Source organism: Ursus arctos, unplaced genomic scaffold, assembly GCF_023065955.2.
Source record: "Ursus arctos isolate Adak ecotype North America unplaced genomic scaffold, UrsArc2.0 scaffold_8, whole genome shotgun sequence".
NCBI lineage: Eukaryota > Metazoa > Chordata > Mammalia > Carnivora > Ursidae > Ursus > Ursus arctos.
Window position 1 is genome coordinate 10,947,374 of NW_026623100.1, and position 21,731 is coordinate 10,969,104.

Here is a 21,731-nt window from a genome sequence, read left to right on the forward strand (position 1 = left end):
GGAAGCAAACAGATCTTTCATCTTCTTCTCTTTCAAACAAGGCAACTGCCTAGAAAAGATCTTAATCTTTTAAACAAAGTCAAATATGCCTCCTGACCATAAAAAGCAAGGAATGCTGCCTGCCTCCAAGGCTCAGGTATTAATTGGCAGGAAAGACCAGATGCCCCAGGAACGAAGACAAGGGTAGAGGACAGGGAGGCGATTGTCTCTTCCCTCCTGCGCTCTGGCCCCAAGCCCAGCAGGCCCCAGACACACTGGTCCACAGAGGACTCTCAACACCTGCCCTGTGCAACCTAGACCCTTGGATAACCCTGCAGAGGCCCAGAGCTGGGCACAAGAGGCCGCACACTTGCTCAGTGAGTGTTGTTCCTCTCCGGGGACTGGACAAGAACTAGCGAGCTTCCCTCAGCCTCAGTTTCACAATCTGTAACACAGGAGTAACAACACCCACCTCGCCGGGATGCCCGGAGGAGCAAGCACAGATGTAGAGAGACACGTAAAACGCCCACACGGAGCCTGGCGCAGGGACCCGCGTCACACATGCAAGCCTCTCTTCTGGGCTCTGCCTCCCCTCCCCCACGTCTAGTCCCACACTGCACTTTTACAGGCCACCAATGAGCCCCGAAGTCCTTTCTTTCCCTCCAACGCTTTTACCCAGCGTTCCAGCTGTCCAGAACTCTTCACCCAGGCCCACGGCACTTGGCTGGTGCTTCGGTTTATAGTCACCTTGTTTTCTAAACCACTTAGGCCCAAAGGTTGCTGTTGGGAAGGGACGGGCGAATGGAGCCCCGTTCCTGGAGGCAGTGTGGCCGGTGTCAGACCAGGTCAGCCGCTGGGAGCCTCGTCACCTTCACAAAGCACCCTCTCTGGGCCTCAGGTTCCTCATCTGTCAATGAGGAGGTGGCTGATGGAAGGGTTCCAGCCCCCCCCCCCCCAGCCCCCAGGGAAGAGGAGTGGCTGCTCTGTGCATCGGGGCTGGACACCCATTAGGCTCCTGTGCTGAGGGGCAGCAACCACCACAGTCCTCCTTCTGTGGAGACCTGCTTCCTCCTTCCCCTTCTGAGTCCGGGACCCAACCCTCTCCTACTTCTCACTCCCTGGGCCAAGCACAGAGCCTTGGACCCAGGAGAGAGGTCCAGTGTGTGTAAGTCTCCAACTTGAAGAACACCACCTCATCAGTGAGCGTGCTGGGACACCTCCCCAGTGCAGCCGGCGGCCAAGGGCAGGACACCGACGCCTCAGAGTCAGGCCAGAGGAGACCGAGCGCCACTGCTGTATCTTCTCACCTGCAGGCACAACCTACCCTACCCAGCGCCCGCTCCCACCTTTTCTCTCCAGCTTCCCATGGCCCCAAGCCCTGTTCTCGGCTGGTGACACAGAACAGGCAGCAGTGATAATGGGTTCGCCCGAGATAATTAACTAGCCTGCCTCCTCCGTTTAACGAATATGGTAGCTGATACAACACAATGCCTTAACCCAGATTCAAAAGCACCTCTCCGACTCCAACAGGAGGAGTCAGGCACCCTGGATGGGTGCACACATACTCGCCTCAACCATGGCAGCAGGGGCTAGTGTCCAGGAGCAGGACAAGCCAGACTGTCCCAGCTCCCCTTCAGCCCCCCAGTCTTCCCATCTCAGTCAACGGCAGCACCATCCTTCCACTGCTCCTGCCGAGAAACAGAATCAGTGCAGGCTCCTGAACTACTCTGCCTCTCACACCCCACACCCACTACCTTCCCCACAGATCCAGACCGCAGCCCTCAGCACCCCTGCCCCACGGCCCGGCTTCTGACAGTCCCCCTGCAGCCCCCACTCTGTCCCTACCTGGCACTGCCCAGGCCATGAATCCTTCTGCCAGTGTCTTCATCTGGCTCCCCTTGGCTTCCTTGCTGTTTAGACCTCCTGGGCCAGCCACCCTCTTAGAGACCCCTCTTCCTTAGAAGCCATCAGAGGGCAAGTCCCTCACCTTCTGTATGTCCTTCCTAAAAACCAGCCTCTCCAGGAGGTCTCTGGGACAGATCGGTTTAAAACAGACTTGTGGCTCATGTGTAAGCCATGACCTTTGGGGGATTTTCTGTAGGAACTAGCTGAAAATAAGTCACCCTGAAAATGTGCTTAGAAGTGTTGGTGCTGCGCAACATGGGTGCAAACCCTGGGTCTGAGGGCTCACATCCAGGAGATGAGAGAGACGAGAGACGTGCTACCAATAAGCCAGTGCTACGTGGGGGGACGTGCAGGCAGCAGCTGCAGAAAGGGAGGGGATCCTCTGGCGGCCTCTGCTGTTCTGAGCCCTCCCACACCACACACTTAAGCCACTTTGGTTAAGCACCTACTTTTTGTCCTTCTACACCTCATGCTGCTTCTCCTCTATAAACGGACAATCTCTTCAACAACAGTGAGGGTCTCTCATGGACCAGGCCTTAGGGATACAAAGATGAACAAGGGGACTTGGTCAGGAAATACATGACCAGAATTGCAACAAAAACCTGAATGGGAGACAATCTGAGGGCCACACTGGTGCTGGTGAAACATCTTCCCCAACCCTCCCTGTGTGAAGGGCTGGCCTGCTGTTCCCCACCCCCGCTTCTTTACTGGCAGGGGTGCCCCAGGTGCCAGAACCAGGGATTCTGGAGGCTCTTTCTCGGTGAGAATCGACCCAGTGTTGACTCAGTCCTCTCACTCCCACGCGCCGGGCTTCGACTGTCATTGGATTGTCACACAAGTTTCCCAGAGCAGCACAAGCAAAGATAATGAAAGCACTGCACTGAGCACTGCAGTCTATTGTAAGAGCCGCCTGTCTAGAACTGGAGACAATGCCCGCCAGTGTCAATGTATTCTTCTCTCTCCTAGAAATGTCCAGGACTTTGACAAGTCTCACGTCTTGCTCCATTGTCAACATGGCCACTCGAAGCCCTCACATAATTAGCCCTTAAAAAGCCCTTAAAAAGCCCACAAAAAGCCCTCTGAAAGTTCGCCAGTATGTCGGCCAGGAAGGCCTCTCGGGAGTGCCAGAGAAATTTCCAAACAGGTGAGTAAAAGGACTGTATCCAGTATCTATCAGCTCCCACTGTCAAAGAAGACATGCAGTTCCCAGAGGACCAAGGGCCAAAGAGATGAGGACAACAGCTTCCCTGGGGGTCAGCGTCACTCTGACTGGAGGTCTGCAACAGACCTACCGGCTGAGGAAGGAAGGTATCATCTCAGACCCAGATGCCCCCCCTCACCCAGGGCACTTACTCAAAGCTCGCTTCCAGGAGATGCAGCTAGAACAGAATTCTCTGGATCCTCTAGGGCTGGGTAGGGGCCCTGAGCCCCAGCGTTCGGCTGGGTGTGGCCCATTCACCGCCTGAGACAGTTCTTTCTCTTCCCTTTTCTTTTTCCATCCAAACTCGAGGCTGTAAGGTCTGGCCTGGCGCCTGCTTCTACCTCTCCGCCCACTAGAGCTGACCACCTGGAAGCTGGGCCCTGACTTTCGTCAGCCACCAGGGCAGATGCCACCCCACACTCTGCTTCTCTCCTCCCTCCCCTTTGGGAGGGGTCTGTCCTTTTAGCCAAGGGAGTACTGGGGGGCGTGGCCACAGCTGCTCAAGGTTTTTCGGTATCATAGCGCAAAGAGGGTGTGCCCTCCTGGGGCGGTGGCTTACACCCCAGCTGGAGCACTCCCTCTGCCTCGCCCTGACAGTATGTCCATTCAGCCCATCCCCCCCAGTCCCTGGGGATTCGGTGAAGACGCCATCATGGTGAGGGCAGGTTCTGGTAGTGGCCAAAACAGCCAGGACACCTGGGCTGCAGCCCGAAGAACCCAATTCAGATGAGTTTCAGCAGAAAGGCACATTTGTCATAAAGCTTTGGGGCTGACTTATGAAACTTGAACAGGAATGTGGCTGAGCTGGCCCAAGGACCCCAATGTCAGCAGCAGAGACAATTCTTCTGGGCTCTCCTCTGTTGACTCCTGTCATTCTCTGCTTCTCGGAAAATGAACCTGTGCTCATGGTGATGTCAAGGCAGCCAACAGCCCCCAACTTTACTCTCCAGGTCTGGCTGTTGAAGAGGCTGAATACACAGACTCTCTCCCGATCTCCAGTGCAGCTCATTCTGGGGAAGGCAATCCAAAGGTATAGCTTGGGCCAGGTGCCCCCAGGCCAGAGGGCTGGGGTCACACTGTAGCATCAGTGCTCCCATGAGACCCATGAGTTCGGTGGGAGAACCCCCACAAAGTAGGGGAGAGGGGAGGCTGGAGAGAATCCTCACAACTCACCACAACTTTCACGATCCAAATGCAGAGACCCTGTAGCAAGTTCCTCAAACTTAAAAAAGTCAAAGAACTCCCACTGTTAAGTAAATGTTTTTCATACTGTTTAAAATAGAGAACATAAACATAAAATTAGGTATTAACTCTTTCCTCTTGGAGCTCTTCAACTACTATAAAACTAAAAGATATCTTAAATTAACTACAAGACCTGTACATAAATGAACTCATGTTTCTCATAATATAGGTGGCAGGTGGGGCCATGGCACAGAAACCATCACACAAATATAACGCTGAAGGAATCCAGAAGGCCTCTCCTGCCACCCCTTCCACCTTACTCCTGCCTGACCTGAGCCAGAAATGCCCACAAAGGCCACTATGTCCCCCCAGCAGCCATGTGGTCAAAATAACAGTGGCCAGCAGCCACCATTCCCCAGAAATGAGCTGCCGAGCACGGCAGGGGAGGCAAGATGGGGTGACACCTCCCTGGACTGGGAACAAGGAGTCTCAGGGTCCCAGACGGCAGGACATGTTGTTTTGCTCTTTCGCATGACATCAAGAGAGTTACAGGAAAAAAGTGCAAGTCGCAGTTCTACGGTTCACTGTGGAAAAATGCAAGACCGAGGCCGCTGGTCACCTTCCTCGAGTCTCCACGGTGGAGGGCTCCCACTATGGGGCCACGGAAGGTGGAAAACAAGATGGTGGCTGTGACACTTCCCTGTGTGAAGAGCACCATCTGAGCCCCGTCTGTCTTCCCTCCCTTCAGTCTGTTCGAAGCCTTCTGCTCCTCCGGGGACGTGATCAGTGTCTGCTGCCCACTGGAGTTTCTCATCACGTTTCCAGCTAGCAGGAGAAGGTCAAGAAAGGAGACGGAGAACTGCCCAGCCTGAGATGCCATCTGGCCATTCACCTGCCTCACCTTGCCCAGAGATTCCTCAGGTAGAAGACGTCACGGGCAGATGTGTGAGCACGAGCAGCAACTCCACTGGCAGGTGCCTCTCGTGCCCCCTGGTTCCCGCAGTCCTCCTCATGCCTCCCTGCCAAGTTTGCTGCTGGACAGACCAACGCCAGGCCCACGGGGCGGGGCGGGGGGGAGGTGTGGGGTGGAAGCCAGGCTTCTTCAAGGTCACAAGCTCCGGAGCGAGGTCAGGACTGGACAGGACCAGAATCAACCCTTAGCTGTCCTGCACTCTTCCTGACAAGGCACAACAGCCTGCAGAGCACATTAATGCAATCTACAGACCAGAGGCAGGTAAAGGCATAATCTTTTGCCTTGGCTAGTTCCTCATTTTTAAGCACTTTTACATATATTATTTTCATTCCACAATGTTTATTAGAATATTACTTTCTTCCCTCACCCTTTATCGGGACCCCCCTGGAAGAAAACAGTCCAGATCCAAGACACAAGAACCAATCTTTCCCTTTCCGTCCCCACCCGCAGTCTTTCCAAGGCCCCTCTGGTCACAGTCTCTGACCCGACTTCCAGCCTTCATGTTGAGCAATATTAAGAAGATGTGGTCCATATATACAATGGAATATTACTCAGCCATCAGAAAGAACGATTACCCAACATTTGCAGCAACATGGACGGGACTAGAGGAGATTATGTTAAGTGAAATAAGTCAAGCAGAGAAAGACAATTATCATATGGTTTCACTCATTTATGGAACATAAGAAATAGCAGGAAGATCGGTAGAAAAAGGAAGGGGGGGTAAACAGAAGGGGGAATGAACCATGAGAGACTATGGAGTCTGGGAAACAAACTGAGGGTTTCAGAGGGGAGGGGGGTGGGGGACTGGGATAGGCCGGTGATGGGTATTAAGGAGGGCACATATTGCATGGTGCACTGGGTGTTATACGCAAATAATGAATCATGGAACACTACATCAAAAACTAAGGATGTACTGTATGGTGACTAACATTATAAAAAATTATTATTAAAAAAAACAAATAAAATAAAATCAACGCACTTGCTCCCCCCCCCCAAAAAAAAAACCACAAAAAACAAAACAAAACAAAAAAACCCACTACAGGCTGGAGAGGAAATGGACCTTTCTAGAGAAGGCACAAGAGAGAACTTCAGGATGGGGGTGACTCCTTGTCTTGCATCATTCATGTTTGATTTCCTTTTCATAAGCTGAAATTAAGTACTTCGAAAAAAATATTACCAATATTTTGTTAAAATATTTCAAAATAAATTTTAAAAGCCACAAAACTGGGGGGGAGGAGCAAATTAAAATTAAAAAACATAAAACTTTATGAATGGGGTAAAAAGACAAAATCTGGCCAACAACACTAATACTAAAGTAAAAAAAATATACGTATGCAATGTCCTGTATTTCTGATGGTGGAGACAGGACTTGCGTAAATACTGTGGTATGTTTCAACAGAAAAGTAGAATGGGAACCCCTGAACCAGCAAGTCATGACTCAAGACCTAGTTTCTCTGGTAGACATGTTAACCCGATTAGCAGGGGTTCCTCTGCTCGTTTCGTACAACTACTGTGGTTTTCTGTAATTTCTGTCTCTTTACTGTTCCCAACAGGTTTTCTTCTTTCCCTGTAGAATATCCTGGTTTAGTAAGTGAAGAATATGTCAAGGGGCTTTGGGAAATAGTTAACGCACTGTCCCCGGCTCACACTGCTGACATACACTCCACAATTCAAGAATAAAACATGCATCCTCCCTCTCCTTACAAAAACTCCCACGTCCTCTTTGAGGTTTGTCAACGGAAGCAGTGCAGGGAAAGTGAACCAGTTCACCACTCAGACAGTGGCTGGACACATAAAAATGGCAGGCCCCATGTGGGGAGACACAGGCCCTGACCAAGGTGAGCCTACTTGGGAGAGCCTACAGTCCCAAACACCCGCTCATACTTTTTTTTTCTTTAAAGATGTATTTATTTGAGAGAGACAGAGAGAGAGAGGATGCGGGGGGGGGGGGGGGGGGGGGGCGGGGCAGAGGGAGACACAATCTCAAGCAGACTCCCTGCTGAGAGCAAAGCCTGACATGGGGCTCGATCTCAGGACCCTGAGATCATGACCTGAGCCAAAATTAAGAGTCGGACACTCAACTGACTGAGCCACCGAGGCGCCCCTTTGCTGGTACTTTTTGTTAACCTAACAGCAAAATGCACTCTTGGAAGGGAAGGCTGGCACCCACACCAGCTCCCAGAGAGGTTAGTGAGGTCCAGGCCTGATGCTGCCTGAGCCTTTTCAGAATGGGAAGCTCTGCGATTATGCCAGTTCAGTGAGCAACCATGAAACCAGGCTTTGGTTCTGTTTACTAGAACCAAATACCCAGGCAACTTTCAAAACTCCATGCCAATGCTAGTGGAGCTTTGGGAAAACAAAGGAAGATTTAGTTCCTAGGGCTTATCTAATATGATAGCTACAGTTTATTTCAAATTCAGGCATCTACGCCCGCATCCCCATGCAGAGCTTCCAATCCAGCCACACCCACGCCGCCCCAGTGCCGCCCCCTGGGTCCTGCTGAACCCTTCACCACCCTCACTCCAGCACCTTTAGCAGGCTGGTACATGGGCCCGAAGAGGCACTTACTTACAGGCTCACTCCAAAAACATTATTTCCTTCTAGACCGTTGACAGAGCAGGATGGACAGTAATTTCAAAGTTCCAATGTGTTTCAGATGACTGGAGTTGAATGGATTCAGTTTATTGCTATAACCACTAGGAAAGCTTGTTTTCTAATTCAGAAGTGTCAAGGTTGGCTTCAAGAGAGAATAGAAAACTTTCTGAGTAGCCACAAATTCCATAAAGGGCTATAAATGTGAAGCAACAACCACAATCAATGAAATGCCGGGAAGACAAAGTTATTTCTGGAACAAGGCAATAAGCCAGGAGACTGAGGATGACTTGCCCAGGGCCTCCAAGTGGGCAGCACCCAACCAGGCTGATTTTAGCTTCTGCACCAACAAACCAAAATTAGGGAGGAAGTCTCAGTCTTCTACATACCTTGGAAACAAGTGGCACACACTTTTTATAGCTTCCGCTACACAGTCGTGTTATTTGGTTGGTTTGGGTTTCTTGGTGGTTGTGGGATTTTGTGTGTGTGTGTGTGTGTGTGTGCGTGTGTGTGTGTTTTCCCTGAGGATGTGACATGGTAGGATTGAGACAGGGAAACCAGCTCTTTGGTGGACCAGCTGGAAGCTAATCTGGCACCAAAAAGAGTCCTTTCTTTCACGTATTTCTCCCATGCATCTGTGCAAGGACGAGAGCGCAGGGCCAAAGCTGGAGAAGTCAGGATCCCTCCCCAAGACTGCCTCCCAGTCAGCGGAGGTGGGGAGAGTTCCCTCACTAATCAGTTCTTCCCCTTCACAGGTAGCTCCTCAAAGTGTGGCCTGGAGCGTGCCTGACCAGGGTAAAGAGGGCCCTCACAGGAGGCCTTCTACACCCTCTCCCATGGCAGCCTGGTCACAGCTCTTATTGCAAAGCTGAGGGTGGCAGGAATGATGAAAACCCAAGAAAAGCAATTTTAAAGAGAGAGCCACAAGCAGTGACTCTGAGACCCAGGCATTTCTCAGGCAGTGCTCAAAGCGGGTAAGTGAGCTCAGCTGGGCAGGAAGACACGCCTACTGACACCTGGTGTCCTTGTGCTCAGTAGCTCAATAGCACCTGCCATGGCACATCTTCCCAACCACCAGTGACGATCAGACCAACAGAGGAGGGACCAGGGGGCAGAGGACAGAGCAGCTCTGGGCAGGCTTCTGTGCTCAGCTGGCATGCCTGGCCCGCCAATGGCCCACAACACGCTGACAGGAGAGTTCGTGGGAGCCTGCAACCTGGAACTGCAGTTGTTCATTCATTCATTCAAGAGGTGCCAAGCCAGACACTTAGAGGGGACACACAGGTGAGTCAGAAGTGACCCAACCGTGTAACAAAGGAGTAAGGCATTCAGACAAGACAAAATAAAATGCACGCCCTAGGCTGTGAGGGAGGCAAGTCTGGTCAAAGATGATCCAGACACAGTGTGGACATATCTGACTTTAAAAGGCACAGGCATGCTCAAGGACAATTAATTCAGGGAACAGGGAAGCCCAGCATTCTAATGGACAGAGAGAACAGACTGGTGAGCCAGGCAGGGTCAACTGCAGGGAGCCAGTAATACTAGACCACAGAGCTGGGCTTCAGCTAGTAGGCATGAAGAACTTTCTAGAATTCTAATTGTTCAAATAAACTGGAGAAATCTTGGTACTTTCTTAAACTCTCCTACTGGGCTTTTGAAAACAAACCTCTAGTTTATCAGGTAGGGCGGGGCCGAGATGGCACCTGCATAGAATGGATGGGCGACACCTACAATCGACACTTGAGAAACAACTCTCCTGTCTTGGCAGGTCTCCAGGGGTTCCACAGGTCACTCAGCCATCATAACAATTAAACCTAAAGCCAGGACAGGCCACTAGCTGGAAGGAAGCACTGTTCAATTCTGTAAATAAAAGAAAACCCAAGGGACACCAACAACCACAAAAGGAGCTAACACCACTTGGTAACTGAAGAGGCCAAGCAATTCAGGTCCATCGCAAAGACCTTACACCAGGGCCATCTTTCGCCTTGAAGGGGGATCGCCCAGATGACCTCACTCTAAGCTGCACGGTGGTGAGACAGCTGGTTCCAGAGAGATTCCCAAGCTGGTTGTGCTTTTCTTTAGAAAGAGGATGCTAACCAGTTGGGCCATCTGCAAGAGCAAGGTCCTTTTGCCATTATTTTCTTTTTCTCCAAAATCCGCAGCTGAGTCCTGAAATATGGAGAACACATTCAGAACAAAGGCCCCCATAAAATGGCTCCCTGTCATATAGCATACGTAAAATTGCCATCACCAAGAGCAGTGATAACAAAAACTAATTAAAATCTCTACTTGTGCTTTCACATTTTTTTTTAAACATTCTTGGCAGTCAGGTAATAGAGAGATCAGGGGAAAATGTGCCTTCAAAATTTACTTTCTAGAATTGCTCCCATCTAGCACTAGAAGAGATCTGTAGAAAAACTAAAAACTGGAAGCTAGCACATAGCACATACATCTTCCAAGCCACCTCAAACCCTCTTGCCAGCCAGCTTCGGGCCCTGCCTCCCTTGGTGCAGGCCAGGGAGCTGACAGGAGAGCCAGGGTGGTTCGCCTCCACCAGATGCAATGTTCTCGTCTGGAGAACTCAGCCAGGCCCAGACAGGCATCACCTAACACTCCCAGAATGCTCATCCAGCCCATCACTAGGGGTCAATGAGGACTGGGCTCATAAAGGGGCCAGAGGCACACCCAACGGGCAGGTGTGAACACACTCACAACACTCACATCTTTTCAGAATACCATGCGGCTATCGGATCTCTGGATCACAAACTGTGGGCACTTTGGTGTCCCCCCTGCCAGATGCGGCCCCTCCTTCCTACCCCTTATCCCCCATTTACTATCCGACACTTCTAGAGTGCCCAAAATGGTCTGAATTGTGTTTATTCTGCTCTGTCATTTGCTCCTCACAACGAAGCCTGTCTCGGCCACAGGGAAGCATTACTCCCTGTCTCGGTGTGGACATTCTGAGTTTAACCAGCAAGCCCAGGGCGGACAGCAGGACTCTGGTTTCCACTGTGGTCATCTGGCGGAGTTAGCACAGATACTGTGGTATTTCCCAACGGCAGGCACACGGGGGTCATGACTTCTGTGACCTTGTACTGGTGGTCACAGATTTTTCTTTGAATAAGAAAGAAATTTTCTTTAATTTCTTTAAATTTATGACATGTGATATTTGAATATTTGAATACACACACACACACACACACACACACACACACACACCAGATTGAATTATTCAGACATAAGGCTTGCATCCATCCCTCCCTCCAGGGACAGACGTGCCCCCGTCAGGGCACGGGGCCTAGAGCAGACTGAATGGAACACAGCACCCCATCTCCATCCCCAGCCACCATCCAGCTACTTCACAGTGGGAAGGCTTGACTCTAAGCCCGTGTCCCCTGTCATTAGGCTGAGGAGACAGTCCCACCGTAGAGGTTTGTTGCCAGTCTCGACTGAGAAAGCGTGTGTGTGAAGGCTTTGTAGACCAGAAGTTACTAAGTCAAACTGAAGTGACACAAAGCCTTGCTAAGGGTCAGATGAGATACAAAGGCAAAAAATGCTTTGAAAAGATAGCAGTCAGGATTTAAATCTTTAAATAGCACACTCTCTCTAGAGAACGGGACAGCCTGAGGTGGTGAGGAGCAGGAAGGCTTCCCCAAGAATTAGATCTGGGCCTGCCAAGGGCATCTCGTTGTGGCTCCACTGGGCCTGCAGTAGACACGGTGACACTCTGCTGGGTGCCAGGCCCAAGTCCCATTCAAGTGAAAGACTGAGGAGGGCAGACTGTCACCCTTCCCCTCCACCTGATCGCGAAAGTCACTGATGTAGCCGAGAAACTTACTGCTTCTCTAGAAAGGACAGTCTTCCCCTACTGTCCTTGGAAGATCCCAAGGGCACCATCAAAAGACTGTATGGAGACGGAGGTGTATGAGGACTCTCTGTACTTAGTGTTCAACTGTGCTATGAATCTAAAACTGCTCTAAAAAACAAAGCTTATTGAAAGAAAGAGAGAGAGAGAGAGGGAAAGAAAGAAAGAAAGAAAGAAAGAAAGAAAGAAAGAAAGAAAGAAAGAAAGAAAGAAAAGAAAAAAGAAAAGAAAAGAAAAGAAAGAAAAGGAAGTCTGACTGACTTCCTGGCACTAATTCCAAGGGGGTTTTTAGCTGCCCTGCCCTAGATGGTCTAGAAAAAAAGGGGAGAGAGAAGTCATAAGAATGCCTACAAACATATCAGTAGAGAAGCCTTTTAAGGCATAAGTTCTAGAGTTCTGTAGGCATCAGACTTCTTGGAGCAACATTCTGAAAAGCTCGGAAATTTCAAATAAAGTCAAATAAATATAGCACTCTGTAGATCTTAAACAAGGCTGGATGAGAGGATTAAATCATGTACCCAGGGAAAGGTTTGCACAGAGAAGCTGCAAAGCAGTTCTAAAAATACCCTGCGATTATCCACCACCACTGTTTTAGGGGGAAAACAGGGAGGGATCAAACTCCAATGCCAACCCGGCCTTGCCGGGCTCACGCTGATCACGGTGCTCACCAGCCAGACCCACCGCTCCCTCTGGCGGGCGGCCAGCCCCGCTTAGATGGCTTCTGTCACCCAGCTGATCATTAAACAGAAGGAGGACAGAGAGAAAACAACGTCCAGAACAGCCTTCTCGTTTGTAATTATCTTTCCTGCTTAGGTGTTTATGACTCTGAGAGGGACTGCTTTCCCAGTTCCTCAGTGGGGCAGAACTCGGCAGCAGTGCTGGTGGGTATCGAGAAAGAACACAGGAGACAGGTGTTAGGCTGTTTCAGCTGCCGTAACAAAACAGCACACACGGGGGGGGGGGGGGCTTACACAACAGAAATCGTGAGTTCTCACGGTCCTGAGGACTGGAGGTCCAAAACTAGGGTGCCAGCAGGCTGGTGTCTCCTGAGGCCTCTCTCTCCAGAGCGTGCAGATGGCTGTCTTCTGGCTGGGTCCTCTCGTGGCCTTTCATTTGTGTGCCCCTCCCTGGCGTCTCTTCTTCTTCTTCGAAGGACACCAGTTGTATTGGATGAGGGCCCTGCCCCTGGGACCTCATTTAACCTTAACTACCTCTTTTGCGAGGCTATGTCCAAATAGAGTCACATGGGGGGTCAGGACTTCAACAGATGATGGGGGCGGGGGGACAATTTAGTCCATAAGAGCACACCTTACAGATTGTACCTGGCATCCTCTCATCTAATGCCACGCCCACGTCCAGCATCTGAGTTGGTGGCTGTTGCCAGTAAGAGGTCAAGGACCAGAGGTCATAAAACAACCCCGCCTTTCTGCTTGCAGGAGGCACAGTGCCCTCACACGGAAGCAGAGAACCCGCATTCCCTGGCTCCCCTCCCCACCACTGACCTGCTGGGATGCGGATGGGCGGTCGAGCACATACCAGATGGAAAAGCAACCAGTTCAAGGTCACAACACCAGACACCACCAGAGCCAGGACACCCCAACCCCAGACTGTAAACTCCGGGCCCCAACCTTCTCCCTCACTCCACAGCTGCTCCCCTTATCTTTACAGCCTCCAGCTCAGGCCTGTACGTACCCTGAATGCAACATTTAAAATATATCTTGGACAAAAAGACCCAGAATAAACCAAAGCCACGTGAGGGCTCTATCCAGAGAAGATGATAAAGTTTCTTTTCACTCAGAATTAACGAAAGTCAAACTCAAATATATAGTTTATACCTGTATAATAAAAACCATCTGAAGGTGGCAAGAGCATAGACCTCTGTCTTTTTTGTTCCTCTCTTCCTCTTTTATTGCTTTCCTTTGCATTAAGCGATAATATTTTCTAGTGGAACCTTTAATTACTTTATCCATGCAATTCCAGTGAGACATGGAAACATTCCTCCTATGTAGTTCCAGCCCCTTTTCCTTTTTATTCAATTGTTGTTACACATATCATTATCTATATATATTAGAAACCCAAAAATATATTGTCTTTATTTCTTTATATAACTTCATGTTTTTAAAGAAACCGAGGGGCACCGGGGTGGCTCAGTCAGTTAGGCATTTAACTCTTGATTTCGGCTCAGGTCATGATCTCAGGGTCGTGGGATTTTGCCTGATGTCAGGCTCTGTGCTGAGTGTGGAACCTGCTTGGGATTCTCTCTACTTCTCTCTCTGCCCCTTCCCCACCCCCACTCACATGTGCAGGCTCTCTCTCTTTCAAAAATAAAATAAGATAAAAAGTCTTTAAAGATGCTGAGAGAAGGGAAGCAAGTATATATTTACACAGTCTGTTATATTAACCTTCTTATTTACTATTTCTGGTTCTCTTTCATTTATCCTGTGGATTCAAGTTCCCTAACGAGTGTAATTTCCTTACTCCAAGAAAGCTTTGCTCCCATTTGCCTCCTTTATGCTATTATTGCCAAATACATTACTTCTCTAAATGTTAGATTCCCAACAATACAATTATACACATATCATTTAATAAAATTGCTTTTTAAATCAGTTAAAAGAAGAAAGGGGGAGGGAAATACATATTTATACTGTCTTTTAGAATCATATAATAACCAATACTGGCACTCTCCGTCTTCTCATATGGTCTGAATAATCATCTGTGGTCATTTGCTGTCAGCAAGAACTTCCTCTAAACGTCCTGTAAGGCAGGCCTGCTGACAACAAATTCTTTTTTGTTTTTGTTTTAATTTTAGAACATCTTTCACCTTCTCCACTGAGAGGGAGTTTTGCAGGATATAAGGTCCTTGGTTGGCGGGGTTTTTCCTTTCAGGACATTGACTATGCCACCCCACTGTCCTCTCCATCTCCACCTCGCCCCATTGTTTCTAGGAGAGGTCCACTGTTCGGCTTACTGGGATTCTCTGCTACAATCTCAGTCATTTTTCCCTTGCTGCTTTCAAGATTTCCTCTCTCGCCACCTTTTACTACCATGTGCTTGGATGTGAACTTCTTTGTATTTATGCTCCTGGAGTTTCCTATGTTTCTTAAATGTGTAGATTGTTTTTCATCAAATTTGGGAAGTTTTCAGACATTTTTTCTTCTCATATTTTTTTTCTGTTCCGTTCTCCTCGCCTGCTGGCACTTGTATGTACGTTGGTGTGTTTAATGATATCCCAAATTTCTCTGAAGCTCTGTTTGTTTTCTTCACTCCCCCCATGACCATCATTTGAAATGCATAATCTCAAGGTGCCTGCCTGGGTGGCTCAGTCAGCTAAGCATCGGACTCTTGGTTTCGGCTCAGACTGTGATCTCAGGGTCGTGGGATCGAGCCCCATGTTGGCCTTCGTACTCAGCAGGGAGTCGGCTTGAAGATTCTCTCTCCCTGCCCCTCCCCCCACTCATGCTCACTTGCTCTCTATTAAACTCAAGTAAATTTTTTAAAAAATGAAATGCATAATCTCTACCACTCTATCTTCAGGTTTATTAATTCTATCTTCTGTTGGTAAACATCTAGTGCTGTGGCCCTCTAGTGAATTCTTCATACCAGTTACTTTACTGTTCAGCTCCAGAATTTCCATTTGGTTCTGTTGTTGTTTTTAAGTAGGCTTCATGCCCAACATGGGGCTTGAACTCACCACCCTGAGGTCAAGAGTCAGATGCTCTATTGACTGAGCCAGCCAGGCACCCCAACCATTTGGTTCATTTTTATACTTTCTAGCTCTTTACTGATTCATTCTTATTGGTCAGATGTTGTCATCATATCAGTCTTTACTTCATTAGGCATGTTCCTTTAGTTCTCTGAATATATTTATCATTATTTATCATGGCTGCTTTGAAGTCTTGGTCTGTTAAACCCAACATCTCAGCCCTCTCCCACAAAGTTTCTGTCACTTTACTAAAATCCCATCTCACACGTTCCTATTTCTTTGCATGTCTTATCCTTTTTTCTTGAAAGCTCCACCTTTTAAATATATTGCAGCAGCTCTCAATGCTGATCTTCTCCTCCCCAGAGGCTTGTTTTCATTTGTTTATTCTTCCAGTGAGTAGGCTGGACTAGTTTAGCGAAGTCTGTCCCTGCCTCTGGCAGAGTGCAGCCTACAGTGGTTTCTTGGGGGGGGGGGGGGGGGCGGATAGCCTCCCTGGGAGGACAATGGTTTTATCAGAGCTCTCTTCTTCTCTTTCCTGGTGGCCTGCTTTTTAGGTTGCCTGCCTCTGATGTTATCACACCCAGCGGTTAGGCTCCATGAATTGCTGGTTGGTTGTTCTACTGCTTTCAACAATGTTCTGGGGCATCAATTGCTGCACAGCCTGATCCAATTAAATGTAGGCCTTTTTGAAGGGGTAACTTTTGATATCAGTGTTAGGTCTGTTCTGAGCCCAGGAAGGTTCTTCCTAGTTGTCTCTTCCCCTGGTTGTCTCTAGCCCAGAGTTTCAACACTTGCTCTCAGGAAGCCCCCAGCTTCTTATTACTCGCTTACCACCCAAATCTCCTTGTTTTTGACAGTAGTTAGGTCTGAACCTCCCCACACTTTGTTATAAATAAATTCAGTACCTTTGGGGAGAGCCTCAGAGCTTTCTGTTCTTATGGCCTACCTCTTTCCTCCTTTCTGAGTCACTGCCCTGGAGCTGGGGTCAAGGATAGTGGCCCACTTCTCTCAGAGTGACACACCCATTTTATGAACAGAGTGCTGGGTGGGGACAGGAGCCTTTGATCTTCCAGGCTTGACTCTTCCGGAATTCAGCCTCCGCCCTACCAGCAAGCTGGGACGACAGAGGGCAATTGGGGTCTAAGGATTCTCAGCTTGGTAAAGAGCATCCACCACCCTAGGAATTTCCCAAAATTTAGCCTCTGCACCATAGAGCCCGAGGGAAATGAGAAATGCTGGCAGCTTGCTCCTCCCAGGAGATACTGTAGCCCTTGATGGAAACCCAGGGGAGAGGAAGCCACACATCTTCTTGGCCACATCCAGCCAAGAGTATAGCTTCTGCCACGCTGAGCTGGGCAGGAAAAAGTGGGCCATGGCTCAAGTGCTACAAACTCCTGCTGTTGTTACTGAGATTTAGTAGGTTTTCCTGAATAAATATTTCTTCATTTGCTGTATGCCTTTAGGGCAATTTCCAGATATTTTAATTGATCATTTTCCTAAGACAATTTTCATCAATGATTGCTGTTTTGCTGGGGAGCAGGTCTGTAGAACCCCTAATACCACCATTCCACAAGTGGGTAAAATTTATACTTAACTTCTATCAAAGAACAAAACACTATGTGCGAGTTCCTTTTAGTTGATTACTCCATGTTAGGGAAGCCGGCATCGACCAGCAGAATATGAATTTTACACACTAAGAGGAAACTCCCCCCGGGAGGAACTGGAACCATCCCTTAAACATACATTGTTTTTGTTAATAACAACAGTCACCCAGATGTATATCCTGACTAGGAAGTAACTTGTAAAATGTGAGGAAATGTTACCGTGTGTGGCAGCTGTGTGATCACAAGTCAGACCATCAGGAGGCCAGAGCAAGCAAATGAGCCACGTACACCCCTCAAAAATAAATACCCCTCAAGTAACCCCTCTACACACAAGAGGCTCATTTCATTCCGAGCCACTCAGCTGAGCAGGCCAAAAGGGTTCCAATCAACATCTGAGAGAAATGTGGTACTCATCCCTCCCAAAAAACAACTGGCTTGGGGTAACCAGGCATGGGAGAAAAGAACGTTGCCAGCACGTTCTTGGAAGTCACCAAGTGTTGCCCAGTCCCCAAGCAGAGTTGATTCTCAGAATCCAACCTGAGGAGAGGGCTAGGAATGTGACAACGCCAGCCAACCCTCTCCACCTTGTAGGCAGGGGGTAGTGGGTAGGATGGCTCCAATCCTGGCTCTGCCATGCAGGAGCCGAGAACTGGACTGGACCCTGGAACCCTCCAGCCCCAGACTCTTCATCTATAAATTGGTAGTCCTCGATCACCTACGAAGGCCGAAGTCAGAACTTAGCAAACCCGTTACTTTGGACAGGGTTCCTCAAAGGCTCTGCTTCCCCTATGGGTCCCTCCAGATAGCAAACTGATGCCAGAAGGTCCAAGGGCTTGCTTCTGTACAAGCCCCATGGGCACCCTTTCCAGAGTCAGCCCATGCCTCGACCTCCCCCCAGGACCTGACTGTGCTCACCTTCATGAAGCTACCTAAGGAGTCATCCCTGAAGGGTCCCCCGATATCACAGGAATCCAGATCCCTGCCCTCACACCTCTCTGAGATTTCTTCCCAGCCAGCTGAGGCAGGACAGATTCTAGGCATCAGATGGGAATCAGTGATAAAGGACATGACGTACTGGCCCCCAAAGACAGCATATCAACAGGGCCTACCCCTTCAGACAATAAGAGAGATGTTCCAGTAGGGAAATCTCTAGCAGCTGCTTCTGGACAGTGAGATATCAGCTGGGTGACAATTTTTAAAAAGCAAACCACATTAGAAGAAAATGTTATAAAATACATTATACTCTTCCCTGACTGTAAGGGCTGTTCTGAAAAAGAGATCCACAACACAGATCCAATCCTGTCCCGACTTGCATGCCCTGACAGTCCCTTCCCTGGAAGCCCCCTTCCCAATCTACAGCATGGGGACAAAGAGGAACGCAAGTCAGTACGTGACTGTCCACAGGTGCCTTCTATCAGAGTGCAGGGTTTATCTCTACATTAGATGCTCGTGGCTTGCTGCTCTTTTTCTGTTGTTACATCTACCCATTATGATAGCTTTCCTCTCTACCTGCAATCAGGTTACCAGCTTTCAATGTTCTTGTCAACTAAAGTATGCTGCCTCTCCCTGGCCCCCCTCTGGGGGCTTGGAAAACAAGCCATCCCGATGGGAGCATGTGTGAATGCTTTAAAGAGAACACCCAATGGACGAGGGCCACAGGAGCTCAAAGGCACTGGTTTACCTTCTGCTCCCCAGACCCCGCCCTGCACGGCGTCCATGGTGGTTGCTCATGAAACCCTCTTGCCTTACGTGTTACTGGGGCTACCAGGTCAGAAAGCAGGACACTCTCAGGAAGGTAGCTGCTGAAAACAGAGACTTTACCCCAAACTGGAAAAAAAAAAAAAAAAAAGCCACCATCTGACTGTGTTACTACCCATAACATGAAAATCTTCTGGAAGTGCACCAAGCGCAGCTCCCACTCCCTTTGGAAATACAATTTGTTTCTGATTAACTGAGTCTCAGCTGCAGTTAGAGAGAGATGGAACCTATTGTTCCTCCTCTTGTCTGTCTGGCACAGTTCGGGTTTTGATTTTTTTCCTCCATCACTGTAAAGAAATGCAACTTCATTTTATTTTTCTCCACTGTAATTTTCTTTAATTATGAAGTTAGCATTATATTCTTTTCTTTGGAAAGTGTTTTATTTTATGTTGTAAAATAATTGTAAAATAATAATTTCGTAAAACAACAAAGCCTTCATGATCTATTGTGAAACCCAAAGGACCAAATTTTTCACCTCAAAGTGTTATCCAGCCAGACCTGTGGCAGGCACAACCTGTCCACCCCTCCCCTCACTGTCCCCACTGACAGGGGCCTCCTAGATTCCCACTTTGTCTGCTGGGAGGCCGTAGTGTCACAGCTAGTGGCAATTCTAGGGCGAGGAGAAGCACAGTCCTGGTTTCAAACAGAATGGGAAGAAGATAGGCATCCCCACAAGGACAACAAAGGGTCAGGACCAAACAGACCACAAATACCTCTGGAAATACCTCATATTTAACCAATGAGTGTCTGACTCCCTCACCTGAAACCCTAAGTGCTCTCTCCATGTCTAACCATAATATCACGGGTGCAGGGACTTGGGGTACCTCTATGAGGCCCAACGGAGAAGACCACTGTAGGATGGACACAGCCCCTCTCACATGGGTGTCTTCATCTTCACATGGGGCTCCATTCTCCAGAGCCAGACACTGTCTCTCGAACCATCTTCTCTCTTTTTAGAGATTCCCATGTGATGAGCAGCAGTCAGAAAAAGGAAACCAGAAGAAAACCCCAGCCCTCAAGAGGACACTCTTGACCTTCTGGGGCTGTCAGTGCTGCTCCTTGTTGCTCCCACTCCACCTCTAGTCCCCCTCCACCTTAGCAGATAGCATCACCATGCCAAAAATATGGAGTCTTCCTTGCCTCCTCTCTGAGCCCCTCCCTCCCCCACATTCAACCCGTCAAAAGTCCTGGCGACACACGCAGAACCGCAGTCCTGCTCGCTGTCCCCCAAGCGCCCACCTCAGGCCCAGCCACCACACCTCCAGAGGTCACAGGAGTTCTGGGTAAACTCCAACGCCCTGGGCCTTTCTGGATGGTCCACGTCACTCCACATGCACATGGATTCTACGAAGATATGAATTCCAAATGGAAGGAGTGGAAAAGGCAGTCTGAACTTGGCAGCTGCATAAGGAGAGGATGTAAAAACCCTACACAAAATACCATGTCATCCAAGGACAAAAACTCAGACAAATAGTTAAAGATGCCCCCACCATTTCCCTTCTGGAAGCAAGTTACATGCCCAAGGTTATAGGAAGGGGAAGCACATTCCTGTGCATCCTCTCATCCTCAGAAAGGGAGGGGGGGCCCCCCTCTCCTTTCTTTCTCTGCCAAGAAGAAAATCTTACCTCAAATTTCCCTCAGAGTGAGAAAGAAGTCGGGCACCTCAGGATTGCAGCACAGTGGTCCAGAAACACCAAGATAAAAGACACTGAGCCCCTTGGTACTGATGGTGCCAACAGATGGTGTGTAAATGACAGCTCCCATTTGGTGCTTCCATGAGCCAGTGCCCATCGGAGTCATCAGCATGACAGGACCCTTTGCCAGCACCAAGGACAACCCAAAGACAGGGGCGGGTTGCAGGCCAGGCCAGGTGCTCAGCGTGTGCCCCCACTCTCCTGCCCCATGCCAATGTTGTCCACTAAGCCATCCAACAGATGATGCCTAAATCTCTCCCTTGGCCCTAAGGACTCTCTAGAGGCCCAGTGCAGCATTTTCAAGTCAACTAGCCACCAGCCGTGGACTCGTGGCACCTACTGAAGCAGGAGGACACATTCTCCTCAGAACTGGCTTCTCCTGGATTCTCTCCCTTCAGGGGCCCCACCGTGCTCAGGAGCTCAGATGGATCTGACACCGCTTTCCAACCATCAACCAAACTGGTCAGTCACTCGGTTCTGTCCCCTCTTCCTTTGAGGTTTCTCTGTCCTCATCACCCTCTTCTCTTGTATCACTGGCACCCACACAGGGCTAAGGCAACAGGCTCAGAACTGGCTTCCTAGTGGGGCTGAGAGCCAAACTACATGAACACACGCACACGCATGCACACGCGTGCACTCAAAGGCAAGGGCCTGGAGTCTTCAGGTTGGGGTGCAAGGCTTCTTTCTAGTCCCCTGCGCTTGTAGCTCTCACATCAAGATCCCACGGCACTCCCACCACAGCCAGAGGCAGGAGCTGGCTCCAACCCCATCTCCTAGGCCTCTCCCCGAACCCCAGCCTCAAGCAACCCTCCCGCTAAGGAGCTCTGGCTCTGCTTCCCATTTATACAGCTCGTGTGTCTAAAGCTTCTCTTCCACTGGGTTCTTTCCTCAGGTTAGACTTCACTGCTCTCGATCAAGAGCCACTCCAAGACTCAGGGAGCAGAAATCATCCAATCAGGACACAGCACGAGCCAGCAAGAGAGTGTGTGACTTCAGAGGCAGAGTGAGAGCCTTGGCATAGAGATATCACCACTACAGAGACAACTTCAGAGGGAGAACTCGGAATGAGGTGCGTGTCAGTTTACTATCATAAGACGGTGTCTAGAGAGCCCAAGGAGGAGGCAGAGCTGGCCAACGGGAGAAAGAGTCTCAGTTACTCCTTGCTAGTACTGCTACTAACAGGTTTTCCTTTAGTTTCTCAGTTGAGTACATAGGAACTGAAATTACAATACTTTCAGCCGCTCAGTGCTCAGATCTTAGTTTCTAATACTATTC

At 49.2% G+C, this 21,731-nt stretch overlaps 1 protein-coding gene across 12 annotated transcripts in view; it reads right to left on the reverse strand.

Moving 5' to 3' along the window:
* Positions 1–21,731, reverse strand: part of INPP4A (inositol polyphosphate-4-phosphatase type I A) — a 131,630-nt gene that overhangs the window by 67,720 nt on the left and 42,179 nt on the right. Inside the window, exon 1 of one of the 12 annotated variants that reach the window (XM_044378533.3) lies at positions 9,930–10,073. The exons of the other annotated variants lie outside the window; for them this stretch is intronic. The gene's annotated coding sequence lies outside the window, so the exon portion shown is untranslated. Of the gene's footprint in view, positions 1–9,929; positions 10,074–21,731 lie in introns of those variants that run through there. 12 annotated transcript variants of the gene reach the window in all.